The sequence below is a fragment of the Lissotriton helveticus genome, chromosome 3_1 (genome assembly GCF_964261635.1).
Source record: "Lissotriton helveticus chromosome 3_1, aLisHel1.1, whole genome shotgun sequence".
NCBI lineage: Eukaryota > Metazoa > Chordata > Amphibia > Caudata > Salamandridae > Lissotriton > Lissotriton helveticus.
The window spans coordinates 1,668,005,272-1,668,021,706 of NC_136061.1; positions in this window are offsets into that span (position 1 = coordinate 1,668,005,272).

Below are 16,435 nucleotides of genomic sequence, written 5' to 3' on the forward strand. Positions count from 1 at the left end.
GCTGCCTTAAGAAAGGCCCTTCACTTTCATACCCCAGACCATTGCACTTAGAAGCTGCTTAGTAAAGGAGGAGAGGAAAATCACCAGTTATTACATTTCTATTTCCATTATGAGGAGGGAACTCATACTATTCTGAAATTTCAAAAGTACAAGTTATGAAGAGCTAATGAAATATCAAGTTCTGCAGTAAACAGAGCTCCCAAGGTGATCCAGTGACTTAGCTTCTCCCTTTCATACTGCTTTTCAATGCACCATTGTGCCTGTATTCCCATCTGCAAGTAAAGTCATTACAATGGGATAAATGAGATATTTTAGATTCAGGGTCTCCAATGAGCTATGCACCGTGTAACAGATGAAATATTGTATTTTTTAAAGTCTGTGGCTCTGATTAAGATAGATCAATTCGAAGCAATTCATTTTTATGAAATGAGCCAGATCTGTTCTCATGTTCCATTAATCATCAAACAAAATTAGTACAGATGATTTCTGATGATTAGTATCAAAGACCGATTTTGTTTGATATCACTGTGTCATTTTTTAACACCACCATGCAAATATAAAGGGCGTGTAACAGGAGAAGAATAAAGGATGCTAAATACCTACCATTGTTGCAGTCTAGTTCCTGTGGCCAACCACAACTGCAAGCAGGAGTGTTGGAAAGTGGGTTATTGGTAGAGGCAAATGTAGGTCTGCCACTGGCAATAAGGCCACTAACACATGGTAGGACTCAGCATAGGTCTTAGAAAATTATTCCTATGCTCAACCCTGGGTAACGTGACTGCGAGCACACAGGCTAACTTCAAAGACAGGTATGTAAAGCATTTAAAAAGACAATTTCAGTAAATAATTAAGACACTACACATAATAAAAATTCAACATCAATTTCTCACAATAGGAAATATGTTTATATTTAAAATGACACCAAAACGACAAAAATCGTATATAGGGAACTGGAGATATGAATTTTCAAAGATTGAATAAAATATAGCACTTAGAAGATTATAGCACCATATTGTGATACCTGCTCGCGATAGACCGGGGAAAAGTCAAAGTTTCAGGCTGGGCGCAATGGAGCCATGACCAGCTACAGCCCCCGGCAGGTCCCTGTCTCAGTTTCTACCTTCACACTTGGAAACTTTTCTGGAGCTATTCTTCTCGAGGCCCTTCGAAGCTCCCAGCCAGTCCGGATTCGGTGGGGGTTCGCCGGCTTGACTTGTGACGAGGTCCTGGTGAACTTCCCTGGAGCGGACTTAGAAAATATTTCAAGATTGCTTCAGCGGGACAACCCAGGAATCCAGGCAGGCAGCTTGGCTCTCGCGGTTGCTCTCGTCACCTTTTCTACGAGCAGACTTAGAAACTTTTCTGGAGCTTTTTCTTGCGGGGTCTCTCGATGCTCCTCCTGTAGCCGGATCCGGTGAGGGTTCGCCGTCTTCAGATGATTTTCTCTAGTCCCGGTCCATCTCTGGAAGTTGGAGCTATGGAGCTTTTAGCAGGACGAACCTGGTTGACTTGGCCAGCTCGCGGTTGCAGTCAGGCTGCCTGGCCAGTTTGAATCGGTTCCTCTGTGGAGCTTTTTTTCAAAGTTGGTGCAAAGTTCACCAAACTTCCTGAACGTTTTCCTGAAGTTCCTCAAGGGGTTCCAAAGTGTCTCAAACTCACTCCAAGAGTCTGGAAGCTCCAAGATGGTCCTTGAAAGTTGAGGACTTCAGTTCCCACAATCCACTGGTAAAAACTCTTACAAATCTACTGATGGGTCTCCAAGATGTAGATTTAGTTGGTGATGTTCCAGTTAAGCTCCTCTAACCTGTAGCTTTCAGGGAGTCCACTCTTTAGTTCTTTTCCAGCAAGATAATCCACAGGGCTGTAGTTTCAGATGGTGCCGTCTTCAGAGGTCAGGCCTTAGAATTCTATGCAGAGCAAAATCTTCTCAGCAGGGCACTTCTTGCTTCAATAAGTTTCAAGCAGCAGATCCGGAGGGTTCTGCCCCTCTCAGATACTTATTCAAAATTCTCTGGATCAAGCAGCAGGCCATTCCTGACCAGTGGGAGCAGGGTAACTCCTCAAGGCGATGACTACATCCTGTAGAGTGTGGCATTATTTTGTCCCAAAGTGCATAAAATCTTCTAAATACATAAAGGCTGATTTTCCAGCAGAGTCAAGACCTGGCTAAACACACCCGCAGGGATGGCTTATTTCCCTAGACTCTCCCACTACCATCTGCGCATACCTTCCTTAAGTCTAGCCCTGACTCTGGGTCAAAAGTGTAAAAGTGTAACTGACACCCAGGCCTCCCCTCTACCTTTGAAGAGCATGGTTTAGGACTCCACCCCCTGGCCTGGCATTCCTATGGAACAACACACTGCCCTCCCAGCAGAGCTGGTAACCCCAGGGGCACTTTATCACCTCTTCAAAGAAGCCTGGCTAATCCACTTAACTCTGACCAATCAGGGCAGACCACTTGAAGGCTGAATTTGGACTTACAAACAAGAAAGTCTTATAACCTACTTGTACGTACACTTTAGGAGAAATTCAACAATATGATACTGTTGGATTTAGCAATACTATTCTGAGAAGTCTTTGAACGGTAGCTCTAACTCCTTCCTTTCAGGAGTTATTATTTAATCACTTCCTTTAATGTTAACCTACAGGGCCTGGGATTTGCAATGGGTAAAATGACTTGGACCGGTTTTCTAGCACCGTGGCTTATAAAAACATATGTTATAAGTATTACCCTAATTTCTACAGGAACCCCACCCCCTGTGCAACTAGGGGAGACTTTAGGGGTTCTGAATCTGCAGAAATATTGCAGATACTCTTTTCACAGTGCTCCTAGCACCAAAGTCGAATTTGAGCAGCACTTTACCACAATCTGGGGAGAGTAATGTGAAATTTCACTTTACCCAGGCATATAAAAACTCATCTTATAAGGTGTACCTTATATATATCTGCCCCCCCACCCCTGGGATACCTCGGGGAGACCCTGGGGGTCCCTAATATGCCAAAACATTGTAGGTTATCCATTTGTAAGTGCCCCTATCACCAAAGTCGAATTTGGGCACAATTTACTTTTTAAAAGCATTACTGGCACCCAGGGCTGTTTTTAAACTGACCTCAGGCTTCAGCAGTGCACACATGCAAGTGCAGAAAAAGCTGCTGGCCTCTAAACGTTCATGCCCCAGGGTATTTAGGACTTCCAGGTAGTTTCAATCCCCTGCCCTTTTAGGTAGTAGAGGCTTAGTGGGTAGGCCATGCTAATTACAGGGGTACCCCACCATACCATAGTGTACCCTAGTGTATTTTAGGTGTTTTAACTGTATTCTAATGTGTTCCTTTCAGCTTAGCACTGGCCCTGGGCTAGGTTAGGCAGAACCGAGGGTCAGTCAAAATCAGTTACCACCAGTATCAGTCAGCAAAACGTTCAGGGGTGCCCAGGGCACAGGATGACTTTGGAACATAGCCCACCCCAAATGAAAGGTGATGGGTTACTAACCTACTCCCTGGTAGTCCTCATCAGCTAAGTGGAAACACCTGGAAAGTCCATCTGCATTTGCATGGGCAAACCCAGGTCTGCGTTCCACTGTAAAGTCCATTTCCAGTAGTGAAATGGACCGCCTTAACAGCTAGGAATTCTCCCTTCTCATCTGCATGAGCCACTTGAGAGGCCTGTGGTCAGTTTGAACATGAAATTGAGTCCCAAACAAATATGGCCCCTCCTGTTTCAGGGACCGCACCACAGCAAAAGCCTCTCTCTCAATTTCACTCCACCTCTGCTCTCTGGGAGAAGCCTCCTGCTAATAAAGGCAACTGGCTGATCAAGGCCCTCTTCATTTAGCTGTGACAATACTGCCTCAATCCCTTGCTCTGAAGCATCTGTCTGAACCACAAATTCCTTTGTGTAGTCAGGGGCCAGTAGTACTGGTGCTGAACACATAGCAGCTTTCAGAGTGTCAAAAGCCGTCTGACACTCTGGAGTCCAAATCACCTCTTGGGCCTCTTTTTAGAAGTGAGTTCTGTTAGGGACCCCACAATGGTCCCATAAGTTTGAACAGACCTTCTATAATACCCTGTCAGTCCAAGGAATGCCCTGACCTGAGTCTGGGATCAGGAGCTGTCCAATCCAAAATAGTTTGAATTTTAGCTTGGAGAGGCTGTACATGGCCCTCATCTACCAGGTGGCCTAGGTTCACCACAGAACTCTGCCCTATTTGGCACTTGCTTGCCTTAATAGTCAGGCCTGCTTGCTGCATGGCCTGAAGCACTTCTCTTAGGTGGTTGAAGTGATCCCCCAGATAGAACTATAAACAGCTATATCATCCAGGTAAGCTGCACTGAACTGTTCCAACCCAGACAAGACCCAGTTCACCAACCCTTGGAAGGTCGCAGGTCTATTCTTTAATTCAAAGGGCATTACCTTGACCTGATAATGAACCTCTGGTGTAGAGATTGCTGACCTCTCCTTTGCTCCATCAGTGTGGTCAATCGCCAGTAACCTGAAGTCAAATCAAAAGTACTCAGGTACTTAGTAGCCTCTAACCTATCAATGAGCTCATCAGCTCTACGTATAGGGTGAACGTCAGACTTTGTGACTGCATTCAATCCTCTATAGTCCACACAGAACCTTAACTCCTTGGGTTCCCCCTGAGGATTATCTTTAGGTACCAGCACCACTGGGCTGGCCCATGGACTATCAGACAGTTCAATTACCCCCAGCTCCAGCATCTTAGCAACCTCAGCTTTAATGCTGGTTCTGACATGGTCAGACAACCTGTACAGTTTATTTTTAGGACAGGTAGGTGTAGTGCACACACCACTCAGTGATGCCTGGGGTAAAAGAGTACAGGCCAGCAAACTGCTCCAGCACCTGCATACAGTCTCTGTGCTGCTGGTCTGTCAATTTGGGAGAGAGTACCACTCCCTCCACTGACCCATCTTGCACATTAGTGGAGAGGAGGTCGGCACAGGCTCAGTTTCCTCCTCCACACTCCCATCAGTGACCAGTAACATGGTCATGTCTGCCCTGTCATGATGGGGTTTTAATCTATTCACACACAGGACCCTATGAGGGTTCCTGGGGGTGCCAAGGTCCACAAAATAGGTAACCTCACCCTTTTTCTCTAAGATTTACCTTTTCAGAAATATGGGGCCAGTAGAAATGGTTCACCAACCAGTTCCATGTCTTTGTCTGTCCCAAATGACCTGCGAAGGGGATATCATGACCCAAAGTCAGGATGAACTCTCTGTCCTTCTGGGGCACCACCAACCTCCTGGTGGCACCCTCCTTGAGGTTTCTGGCCTCAGTATAAAGCAGTCCATCTTCCCATTAGCGTTTGTGAAACCCACTGTCATCCCCCTCCTCTTGCTTAGAAACAATCCGCATCAAGCTCTCAAGGGTGGGACAGTCACGCTGTTCCTGACTGAACTCCTCTCTGGAGGGTCTACCTGCTCCTGTCAGTTCTTCCAAATCTGACAGCTCTGGCAGGGATGGAGTCCCTCCCTCAGAGGACAGATCCTCCCCATCAGGGTTAGATTCTTTCTTCCTGTACCTCTGGAGCTCCCTGGGCTGGCTCACCAGGCCCAGTGTAATTGTCCTTGGATGCTTGGCCCTTTGTTCCAGGGTCCAAGTGTCCAACCCATCCCTTCTGGCTGGTCTGTGACCTAGTCACAGCACATACCCACTCAGGGAGCTCCAATATTTTCATATTGAGTCCTCTCTCCACCTCTGACCACACAGAGGCTTCAAGATCATTGCCCAGTAAACACTGGACTGGGAGCACCTTTGACACAGCTACCTTCATAGAGCCTGTCACACCTCCCCATTCCAAATCCACCACAACCATAGGATGGAGTTTCGTAGTGCAGTCTTCATACGTCACCTGGTGAAACTTACCAGGTAACAACCTCTCTGGAGGCACCAGTTCATCCAGGACCATAGTTACACTAGCCCTAGTGTCTCTGATAGCCTCAACCTCAGTCCCATTCACTTTAGGCCTCTGCCTGTACTTGTCCATATTTGGAGGGAAGACAGCAAGGGTGGCATTATTCACCCCTCCCAGGGACACTAAGGTTGCTTCCACCACCTGACTATCCCTCTCTGGGGCACCACTCTCCACCCCTACACTGACACTGGCAATCCCTGTGGATGGCCCCTTAGGAGGGAGCTTCTTGGTACAGACAGAATCTCCCTGCTTATGCCCTGGCTGGTTACAGTCAAAGCACTTACCTACCTTTGAGGGATCAAAGAACCTATCAGATTTTCCCTGAAACCCCCTCCCTTTGAATTTGGGTTGGCTCGGACCCCCACTCCGTGTTCAGGTTATTGTGGGTCTTTGGAGGACTCCTTAGGTTTTTGACATTTATTTCATGGGCTTTCCCTTGGGAAGGGACCTGTCCTCCTTTCTTCTGGTCCTCCCTGATGCTGAATGGAAACCTGGGTTCTCGCCCACTCATCAGCTGATTCCCCCAACTCTCTGGGGTCTGTCAGCTTAGAGTCCACTAGATACTGGCGTAACTTCTCTTCTGCACAATGAGTCAAAATATGTTCCATCAAAAACAAATTATACAATCCCTCATATGTGTTAACTTTGTTACCAACAATCCAGCCTTCCAGTGCCTTCACTGAAACAATCACAAAGTCTAGCCAAGACTTTGAACTCAATTTCTGGGTACCTCTAAACTTTACCCTGTACTGCTCTAGAGTCAGACCAAATCTTTTGACTAAGCATGCCTTCATCTGCTGGTATGATTCTGCATCCTCTCCCTTCAGGGTCAGGAGCCTATCCCTCCCAGCTACTGCACTCAACTCCCACAGGAGTGCACAACAATACCTAGAGTGGACCCTACTCATTTTAAGGGCCCTCTCAAAAGCTGCTAGCCACTTGTCAATGTCATCCCCCTCAGTCTACATGGGTACTATGCCCTTGGGAAGTTTAAGTTCAAATCTACCACCCCTGGACATCTAAGCATCTTATTTACTTTTGCGGCCACCATTCCTTTTCTCCTCCTCCCTCTCCCATCTCTTCTCAGCCAAGTCGTTTCCTTTGCTCTAAAGCTATCAAATCTAATTGAGCCTGAAGCTGTCTCTCTGTAAGGGACGTTAGTGGTTCCTGAGTAAGGCACTCTTCCCCACTCCCACCACCACCTTGATTCACCTGGCTAACAATAGTCACAATGGAAGAGGTCTCATCCTCACCGCTCTCTTGGGTGAGGTTGGGGGGAACATCCTCCCACCCCCTTGGGTTCTCCTCAACTGCCCTGGCCCAGGTCTTTAGGGACTCAAGCAACCCTGCCTTCCTCATCTTCTTGTCAACATGCACCCCCCTAAGCCTACTCTGTTCCCTAAGACCAGCTATCTTAAACTGGGACAGTTTAGCCAGGTCCAGTTCCATGGTTCACTAGTTTTGGGTCACAAAAACTAGGCACAACAGACTTAGAACAATTAGGAAAAATCAAAACAATTGATTAAAAACTGTTTAGTACAAATTCCAAAAATCAAACTCAAAAGTTTTGTTCTAAGGCAAGTTAGAGGATTTTTATAATCCTAAATCATTCACTGAAAGGTGTACTTTTTAAACACAAGTCCTCATCCATACCGCTGGGCAACAAATGTTGCAAAGTGGGTTATTGGTAGGGGCAAATGTATGTCTTCCAATGGCAATAAGTCCACTAACACATAGTAGGACTCAGCATAGGTCTTAGAAAATTATTCCAACGCACAACTCTGGGTAACGTGGCTGCGAGCAGACAGGCTCAACTTCAAAGACAGATATGTAAAGCATTTAAAAATACAATTTCAGTAAATAATTAAGACACTACACAAAATAAAAGTCTGACACCAATTTATAAACACAGGAAATATTTGTATCTTTAAAATGACACTAAAGCAACAAAATCCAATGTAGGGAACGGGAGATATGAATTTTCAAAGATTTAATAAAATATAGCACTTAGAAGATTATAGCACCATATTGTGATACCTGCTCACGATTCAGACCATGCGCGATGGAGCCCTGAGCGGCTACAGCCCCCGGCAGGTCCCGGTCTCAGTTTCTACCTTCACACTTAGAATCTTTTCTGGAGCTTTTCTTCCTGAGGCCCCTCGAAGCTCCCACCCAGTTGGGATTTGTTGAGGGTTTACCGGCTTGACTTGTGACGAGGTCCCGGTCAACTCCCCTAGACCGGACTTAGAAAATATTTCAAGATTGCTTCAGCAGAACAACCCAAGAATCCAGGTCGACACGCGATGGAAGGCAGGCGCCTTGGCTCTCGCGGTTGCTCCCGGTCAACTTTTCTACGAGCGGACTTAGAAACTTTTCTGGAGCTTTTTTTCATGGGGTCTCTCAATGCTCCTCCTGTAGCCGGATCTGGTGAGGGTTCGCTGGCTTCAGATTTTTTATGGAGTTTTTAGCGGGACAAACCTAGTTGGCTTGGCCGACTCGCGGTTGAAGTTAGGCGGCCTAGCTGGCCAGGTTGAGTTGGTCCCTCTATGGATTTTTTTTTCAAAATTGGTCCAAAGTTCTCCAAACTTCTTGAGCTTCTTCCTGAAGTTCCTCAAGGGGTCCCGAAGTGTCTCAAACTCACTCCAAGGGTCTGGAAGCTCCAAGATGGACCATGAAAGTTGATGACTTCAGTTCCCACAATCCACTGGTACAAAACCCTTACCTTTACATTTTCTTTTTTTTTTTTTTTTTTATATAGCACTACTAGACCTGGAGATATCAGAACGCTTTACATGAGTTACAGTGAGTTACAGGTTACATAGTTACATCACTTAAATCAAAGAGTCACAGGGGAAGGAGGAGGGGAAGGGAAGGAATACACAACGGGAAAAACGAGGAAAACAATGTTAGATGTCCAGCTGAGTAGGTGACGGCCGAGGGGGTGAAACCAGGGCCAGACTCCTCTTTAGCTGCATATAACAGCTCCACCAGGCATCAGCCAAGGTTGCTCGTGTATCAAAGTGAGTACAAACAGTTTTGACGCCCATGGGACGTCATCAAAGGTCCAACAGAAGTTCAGAGGAACGTTATTTATGAGTTATATATAGTGCTGGCTAGACCCGTAGGTATCAGAGCACTTTACATTAGGCTACACAATGTTACAGAGAATGAAAACAAATACACATTACATCAAAAATTAGGCAGCAAACTGGGAGAGGAAAGAAAGGTGAGACAAATAGAGAGGAGGGTGGAGGGGACAGTGTGAAGGGGAGGATGAATGAAAAGATGGCAGGAGAGACAAAAGGAAGTCTGCCCAGACCGACTGTGTAGGTGACATCCGAGGAGGGAATCCACAGCCCACCTCCCCAATAACTAAACAGGTAGCTCCATTGAGCATCAGTCAGATTGCTAGGTCTCAACTAACGAGGGAAAGCAACCAGAAAAAAGTCCAGTGGATAGACAGGGTGGGAACTATGAGCAAGGACGGGTGAGGGCAAAGGTCAATAGCTGGAAAGAGGAGAAGAGTAGAGAGGCGGGTGGTAGGGGTATGGTGAAGAGGAGAAGGGAGAAAAGTCCAGTAGAGCGACACAGGAGAGTTTGCCCAAAGACCAGCTGGGTAGGTGATGGTCAAGGAGGGAAATCCATAGCCATCTCCCCTTTAGCTCACGAGGTAGCTCCACCGGACGTCAGTCAAAATGTCTAGGTCTCAGCTGCAGATGGAAAGATCTCCAAGTCAAGTGTCATGGAGGGTGAGCATGAGCTGAGTTGGGTGAGGGCTGATCCAGAACAGGACGATGACCAATAATTTTAGATCAGGCTAGATACTTGAAACCGTGGAACGTCCCACCAGCTCAGTTTGGGAGTGCCCCGGTACCTCAGGAATCCCCTGCGGCAGTAGTCAGGACTGGCATCAGTCACCATCTTGGGGACAGGAACTGCAGCAAACTCCACCTCCGCCTGAGATACAAGCATTGTGAAAGGCAGAGGGGAGGGGGGCCAAGCCATCACGGTAGCCTTTCCAGCTGGAGACATGGAGCAAGGTCCAGCAGGTCGTTGGGCTAGGAATCCGAAGGTGTAACAGGTACTCACTGTGGACGGTGAAGGTTCAGCTGAGCGTTGGGTGCTCCTCATATCAGCGATGGCATAGGCCCAGAATTCTACGGCGCAACGCATCTACCAGCTCCCTGCTTTCTCAAGGTTGACACACGGATCCAGCGTCAGGGTGGGCTGCTGAGAGACAGTAGAGGCTCTCACCTGTGAGCTTTAGTACATGCGGCACTGTGTTCTTGGTTACAGCGGTATTAGGGTTATTTCCACTTCACAGGTAAAATGACCCAGGATTTGCACATCAGTAGTGAAGGGTGAGTGGGGCCGGACCACACTCGGGTAGGTATAGGGCGGATGGAGGATGTAAGGCACTGGGCACTATAGGGCAATTCAACAGTCACGATCCTCATGGTGTTTCAGGCTCTTCATTACGTTAGAAGCCGAGTGGTACATAGATTGTGTCTACTCCCAAATTGCTAACACAGACAGTTCAGGGCCAGGGCGCCTCCGGTTTTGCAATTTGCACTGGTGTTACCGCCTCTGCAAACTCAGAGCACACCACACAGTGCAAATCCACTGATGGGTCTCCAAGGTGTAGATTTAGTTGGTGATGTTCCAGTTGAGTTCTTTTAACCTGTAGCTTTAAGGGAGTTCACTCTTTAGTTCTTTTCCAGCAAGACACACCACAGGGCTGTCATTTCAGATAGTGCAGTCTTCGGAGGTCAGGCCATAGAATTCTGTGCACTGCAAAATATTCTCAGCAGGGCACTTCTTGCTTCAATAAGTTTCAAGGAGCAGATCTGGAGGGCTCTGCCCCTCTCAGATACTTATTCAAAATTCTCTTGGTCAAGCAGCAGGTCACTCCTGATTAATGGGAGCAGGGTAACTCTTCAAGGCGATGACCACATCCTGTTGAGTGTGGAATTATTTTGTCTAAGACAGCATCAAACCTTCCAAATCCATAATGGCTGATTTTCCAGCAGAGAGTCAAGACCTGGCTAAATACACCCCCAGGGATGGCTTATTTCCCTAGACTCTCCCACTACCATCTGCACATACCTTCCTTAAGCCTAGCCCTGACTCTGGGTCAAAAGTGTAAATGTGTAACTGACACCCAGGCCTCCCCTCTGCCTTTGAAGAGCATGGTTTATGACTCCTCGCCCTGGCCTGGCATTTCTATGGAACAGCACATTGCCCTCCCAGCAGAGATGGTAACCCCAGGGGTACTTTATCATCTCTTGAAAGCAGCCTGGCTTATCCACTTAACTCTCACCAACCAGGGCAGACGAATAGAAGGCTGAATTTGGACTTACGAACAAGAAAGGCTTATAACTTCTTGTATGTACCTATTCAACAATATGATACTGTTGGATTTAGCAATACTACACTAAGAAACGGTAGCGCTATCTCCTTCCTTTCAGGAGTCTTTTTTCATAACTTCCTGCAATGTTAACCTATAGGGCTTTGGATTTGCATTGGGGAAAATGACTAGGGGAGACCCTGGGGGTTCCAACTATGCCAAAACATTGTAGATTATCCATTTGTAAGTGCCCCTACCACCAAAATCGAGTGTGGGCACAATTTACCTTTTAAAAGCAGTCCTGACACCCAGGGCTGCTTTTAAACTGACCTCAGGCTTCAGCAGTGCATACATGTAAGTGCAGAAAAAGCGGCTGGCCTTTAAACTTCCATGCCCCAGGGTACTGGTGACGTCGTTTCAATCCGCTGTCCTATAATATACTAGGGGCTTAGGGGGTAGATCATGCCAATTACAGGGGTACCCCACCATACCATAGTGTACCGTAGTGTATGTTAGGTGTTTTAACTGTATTTTAATGTGTTTTCTTTCTGCTTAGCACTGGTCCTGGGCCTGGTTAGGCAGAGCCCAGGGTCAGTCAAAATCAGTTACCACCAGTATCAGTCAGCAAACAGTTGGGGGGTCCCCAGGGCACAGGATGACTTTGACGCAAGGTGATATTAAGCAGCATTGGTTGACTATTCGCTGAACTGGGTGCCAGGGTTTGTCTATTGTCCTGTGGTCAGAACCCGTGCCTCATCCATCAGAATATCATCCCCCCAACATATATGGCATTTGGTTGTGCTCAGTGTAGGTTAGCCACAGGACTTGACCTTGCAGCCAACCTGTGCTGCACATGACAGAAGGCTTGCTGGAAGCAGGGTATGGCCAAAGGCTTTGCAGAACTGCGTTCATAGAACAATACTTCGGAATATTATTAAACAAATACAAACCTCCACTGCAACAACACTGTTCAAGTGAAGTCATGGTCCTTCTGTTTGTAATACCTTTACATAGTTTTTAGAGAATCGCTCAAATTTCACAGTTAAAGTGCTAGAATGGCACTGCCATTTGGAAATGATAATGCAATATCAGCAGACTTTACAATCTTTTCTTAAACTTACACAAAGGGCTGCTTCAATATGATGAATTTGAACTACCTTATAACAATATCTTGGTACCAAGTGAAAACCAAGAGGATTAAAGGTGAACATAATCCAATGGTAGAAGATTTTGATAGCATATATGATGATTATGGGAACTAACATCTACAGGAAGTATCTTTTGCCATGATGCACATGCTAATACAACCAGTAGACATTCAATGACAAAAGGTACCTAATGAGATTGAGGATGATAAAAAAGAAATAGCTTGAAACTGAAAGAAGAAACTTAAAAGCATTTTGTTTTCTTGGATGAAGAACTGAAAAAAGGTCCATAGCAAAGTAAGAATTAAATTTATACACAATAAAATATATGATGCATCAAGTAAAATGTATTTGTATGCTTTCAAGTATGATGCATTACTCAAATGGCACCAATAGTGTGCATAACACAAATGGAATTCATACTTCATTTTAGGATCAGAGCATTATCCTGACATTTTCCATAACTATACCACCACATATGGATCAGTGACAAACAATACTGTTTTAGAAGAACTGAACCAAATGCACCTGCAGCAAAGACGCCCAACTACAGGAGACAAGACTTGGACATAAAAGAAAATAGATGGGAGAGAAATTATGAAAAAGAGGGCAACAAGAAGGAAAAAAATGTTTGTCCTAAGTCACAACCATATTGAAGTCAAGAGCAGTTGTTAGTAACTCTTGTGATCAATATGTGAGATAGAGTAATGAATCAACCATATTACTAAGGTAGAGTAATTTCCTCCCCTGCTCATGTCAATGAATCAACAGTTGCGGCTGGTGCAGGTAAGCATGGTGGGCGATGGAGCCAGCGAGGTGGAGGTTAAGTCCACAGACAACGGAATAGGTTTTTTTCCATTTATTTAATTTTACCTATTCTGTCGTCTTTAGACTTCCCCCCTCCCACGCCACTCTGCCCCGTCCCACCTCACTGAGCTTACCTGCGCCAGCCGCCGCTGTGCACCAAACATCAATACTTTTAAGTTTGTCAGAAAACATAAACAGAAGAAGTACTTTGAATCCCGTCAATTTCTCATCTATCAACAAGAGCGATCAAGGATCACAAATACATACAAGTGAACTTGAACATTTTAAACAATGCAACAATAGACATTGGAAACTAAGCACAATCATTGAACATTGGCCACACTGTTTTTCTTGATAGTGAACATAAATCTAAGTAGAAGTTTACTCTTTCAGTTTACTTTTTCAGGAAATTATATTATTGGGATATCATATGGATTTAAATGCCAATAAAATGCAGACAGCCATGACAACTGAATACATCAGAACATTGTGTGGATGGAAGTGAGCATCTATATTAAAGAGAATTCTCGACTAGTATATATGAAAAGCTTAAGGCATTGAACGGCATACTACATGCATAATCAGTGTTACAGCAAACAAATGATGTACGGAATGCTGACAATGCAAACATTCTCCACCAGTCAAAAAATCTGGGTTAAATCCATTGTTCTTTTGCCCACTACGCCACTCCAGTTTGGACCCAGCCATATGGAAATCAGTCTTGACCCTGTGCCTCATGGGAACAGTCTAGATCGAATGCCAAGCCAGGTCCTCCCTGGACAGGAAACAAGCATCTTGGGAACGGTTTCCGGGTATGTCACCCTTCATCAGCCAGGCTAGCTTGAATCCAGTGGCACAGTGAGCAAGGGACCCATGTCTGGGCATACCTATCCCACTTAGGGCGAAAAGTGTTAGAGCAAACAAATGATGGACGGAATGCTGACAATGCAAACATTCACCACCAGTCAAAATATCTGGGTTAAATCCATTATTCTTTTACCCACTACGCCACCCCAGTTTGGACCCAGCATAATCAGGGCACTCCCACAAACTAATCAGCAAAACCCCATATATGGAAAAGCCAAGTAAGTAGTACGTAATTTAAATAAACATGATACAAAATCGCGTCTATCTCAAGTTTGCACCCCAAGAAATGGTGACTCTACAGTAAGGAAAGTGAGGACGTTTTTATCTCTTTGTTACTCTATTAAAGTGTTGAGAAACCGGCTTCATAGCGAAGCATGTGTTGCCCCTTTCTGCAGCAATTATCTAAAAAAAGAAGCACAAAAAAAACCAAGCACTGGCATAGTTAGTGGGTCTTGTTTACACAAAAGCTATTGGCTTTGTCAATGACATTGAGCCATGTTGTACAGCAGCGCAGCTGTCGTGCAACATGGCAAGGACTGGTCATTTCATAGTGTTTTTTTCTGGGGGATGGGAGGGGGCAAGCAACAAGCGGGAGGAGGGAAAGGGTAGTAGGGGCAAGCAACAACAAGAGAGTGGGTTGACGAAACAACTACATGGGATGAGGCAAGGGGCAAGCAACAATGCACGGGGTTGGTGAAGGGGAAAGCAACAGCGCAGGAGGATGGATTGGGCAAGCAACAACGTGAGAGGGTTGGGGACAGCACGAACAACAAAGCAGGAGGGACAGGGAAAGCAACTAAGTAGGAAAGGGGCAGAGGTTATGGGCAAACAAAAATGCAGGACGGATGGGGAAGCAATAACACACAGAGCGATGGGGCATGTAACAATGTGGGAGGGTGTCATGAGGGATCGGGGAAGCAACAGTCCAGGATAGGGCAGGAAGGACGGGGTAAACAATGATGGGGCATCCAACAACAAGGGAGCAAGCAACAATGCAGAGGGGATAGGAGGAATGGAGCAAGCAACAATGCTGGAAGGGGCAGGGGGGATGGGCCAAACAAGAATGTGGGTGGGGGCAGGAGGGACTGGGCCAGTAACAACATGGGAGGGACACAGGAGGGACATAGCAAGCAACAATGGGGCACACAAAAGGGCAGGAGAAGGCATGTGCTAATAACAATGCAGAGGGGGCAGGCCGCAACATGGAGTTTTGACAGAGGAAGCCTACAAAAACATACACTCTTATGTATGTGGACTACAACTATAAGAACAAAGTCACTCTGAAAGAGCAAGCAATAAAAGGACGCTAGGCGAGGAAGCGGTACTTGGGCCGTGCTCCATGGTAGGCTCAACATATGAAGAGGAAGTGAAGACATCACACATGACCAAAGAGAGCTCGGAAATAAGAGTGACACTGAAGCCAACCAATGATAAATGTTATCTGGGCTCTAAGCCCCATGTAAGTAAACACAATAGCTTACACATGACAGCTATTGCTTGTGTCAGGCATGGCCTAAAAAATAAATAATCTTTGAATATGTGCTTCCATACACCGGATGGATAGTTACACAACTCAAAAGTAGAAAAGAAATGTAAAACTTATGACAGTTTTAAGCACAATATGAGTAAATTACTAGACAGACTTACACCAGACAAATCTAAAAATGTGAGGCATTAATGAGAGAATGCTATGCTGGTTCAAGTTCAACCCTTTTAGCACTTGCTCATCTGTGGTAGTGATGGCAAGCAGCCACAGGCTTCTCAGGGAGACAGTTTGGGGAGCGCAAGCACAGAATTTCCTACCCAATGGCAAAATTACTGATACACACACTGAATTAATGTAGCAAGTACAGTAAACTACACTGGCTTTTGGGCTACTGCACGTTGGAATAAAACCTACTCCTTCCTTTTATCTAGCTGTCCCTCCTCTGGGGAGTCAAGGCAAGTACCCTAAAATTAGAGCATTTGCATGGCAGAAATCAAGGCTCAGATTCAAATTACCACCGCACAGTAATGACTATGCTCAGTTCAGAACAGTTCCCTTGTTACAGTCTCACCACAATCTAGGTATCCGTGTTGTTTCTGTTGCCGGCAAGAGAATGTGCTCCCTCCAGCTTGTGGGAGCAGGTGAGATGGTTGCAGGGGAGCACTCGATGGGGGTATGACATGCCAGGATTGAGCAAGAGGGAAACCATTGAGAAACACAGGTTCTGGAAGTCGTTGGGGCCCACAGGAAGCATTGAACCTGCTTCTGAGTCACAATGCGATGTGTTGCAGGTGGACCACCAATCAGTCGCTGTCGGTGCAGGTGAGCTTGGAAGGGTGGGGTCAGG